General features: G+C 25.6%; 1 non-coding gene across 1 annotated transcript; it reads left to right on the top strand.

Annotated features, from left to right (window-relative positions):
* The first annotated feature begins 401 nt into the window (after positions 1–401).
* Positions 402–473, top strand: TRNAT-CGU (transfer RNA threonine (anticodon CGU)). The gene has a single exon. It is a non-coding gene; the product is annotated as a tRNA-Thr (tRNA).
* The last annotated feature ends 1,850 nt before the right edge of the window (positions 474–2,323 follow it).

Here is a 2,323-nt window from a genome sequence, read left to right as displayed (position 1 = left end):
AAATTTTTATTATGATACTGAAGTATAACCTTCTTGCTGCCTAAGCTGTCGGGTCCTTGTCTCCGAAGAGCTAGTTCAAGATCATCTACAGAAGGCGAAACCAACGGATGCAAAAAAAATCAAAACACGGGTAAATTTAAAATAATCGGATAAAAATTATTGTTGATTAAAGAAATTTAAGAGATTCTTGCTTGCTGCCTCGGGAGGATTATGAGAACGGAGGAGGATGGGTGATGATAAGTCGATGCAAATTCCATGCACGATCAGGGCGATTCCACACATCCTTCTATGCTCGCTCTGTAGCCTGCAGTGGTTCTTTGGCATGGCATAGGTTTTGGGAGGTTTTCCTTTAGTTTCCCTGTCATTTTTCAAATTCAAAATTCACCTCCCCATCGGCAAAGGCTTCCATAGCATAGTGGTAGTGCGTTCGCTTCGTAAGCGAAAGGTCGCGAGTTCGATCCTCGCTGGGAGCTCTCATATATATTTTTTTTTCATTTTTCGTACCAATCTCGGATGATAATATCCTTCCGATTTTGATATTTTTATTTCGATATTTTTAGGATTGTGGTTAACTTTTAAAAATATATATTTAACGGGAAAAATAATTTTATTTTTTATTTTTACTTGTTTTGGCTCCATTGAAATTACAAAACATTTGTAAAACATGTAATGAATTTTTTTTATACATGCGTGTTTTTTTGTTATGGTAATAGGTTGGTTTTCTAACTCATGTTATCTTCCATGTTGGAATTTGTTTTTAAAAAAAATGTCAGGGCCATGGAAAATTGTATAGTATTATTATTGAATTTTATTTGTTATTATTATTAAATTTAATTTAAGGAGAGGATCTTAAAAAAATCCAACTTAACTTCTTATATATCAGAGATTTAAAATTAAATTATACATAGTTTACTTTAACATGACTCAGTTGATTTAATATGTCAAAAAAAAAATTATTAAAAAAATATTTTTTGATTTTAAAAAAATCAAGATGATATTTTTTTTTAATATTAAAAATACAACATGTTAAATTAATATGAACTTTAAAGTTAAACTTGCAACCTATATCATAAATTCTATTAACTATTTTTTATATGCTCGCATAATAACAAAAGCATATGTTTGCAAAACTTAATATTGGCAAAAAAAATTAAAATATTTATTTGAAACAACAATGAATCATGAAAAGCAAATCAAAATAGATTATAAAAATTAATTCAAGATCAATTAAAAGTTGAATGATAAAATAAAATAAAAAGTAAAAATAATTAAATTGAAAAAAAATATATATTTTTTTGTTTTAAAAAAAAACTATATTATATTGTTATTAAATTTGACCCGATAATTAATTCAAGATCAATCTATTTGCTTATCATGAATTTCAAATTAATACACATGAAGTTGACTTTACGTGATTTTGTTAACCTAACAAGTAAAAAGACAACCCTAACGATTGCTAAAAATTATTAGTTGACTTATAAAAAAAATTATTGTGATATTCTTTTTAATACCGAGAAGGCGATACATATTATATCGATCTGATTTTCGTGGTTTAATGTGTCAAATTTACTTATCAAATTATAAATTTCATTAGATTCAATGATTTTGTTTTTTAAGTTGTTTTTTACATGAGATGCTTGCAAAATTAACTACCGATTAAACATCAACTCATTAGTTTATTTTCACCTATCTTGATGACATATGAAACTGAGATAATTTCATGAAACACAAATTAAAATGAACCATAAAAACCAATTCAAAATCAATTAAATTTTGTATAATAAAACTTGCGTAAAAAAGTTAAAATCAAAATTAAAAAGAAAAAAAACATATAGCACCGTTATTAAACACGAACTTAGATGGTCAATCTTAAAATCTCTCAACCCAGCTCCTTAACTCGCCTATGATTAAAACTAACATGAATAGAAATTGACTTTACATGACTCGATTGACTTGACGAGTCCCAAGATAACCTAGACAATTAATTAAAATGTGGTTTGACTTTGATGTTTTTAATATCAAGAATTGATTTGAATTTCATGATTCAAGTCACGAAATTTATTATCTAATCATGAATTTTACTAGATTTAAATGTTTTTTTAAATAATTTTTATACAATTATATAATTAAAAAAATAGATGTTTTCGAAGACCAAACACCGACATGTTATCTAAGATTGTGATAAATATATAAAAAAATAATTTAAAATAAATTATAATAATTAATTTAAAATTAACATGGTGTCAATGAATGGATTCAAGGAAAAAAAATTTTAAGTTGAATTTTATTTAAAAATAAAAAATATTTTGTTTCTGATTTTTTT

Source organism: Populus euphratica, unplaced genomic scaffold, assembly GCF_000495115.2.
Source record: "Populus euphratica unplaced genomic scaffold, PopEup_1.0 scaffold2103.1, whole genome shotgun sequence".
Lineage (NCBI taxonomy): Eukaryota > Viridiplantae > Streptophyta > Magnoliopsida > Malpighiales > Salicaceae > Populus > Populus euphratica.
Note: the sequence above shows the minus strand (reverse complement) of the source record. Positions and strands in the feature narration are given on the sequence as shown.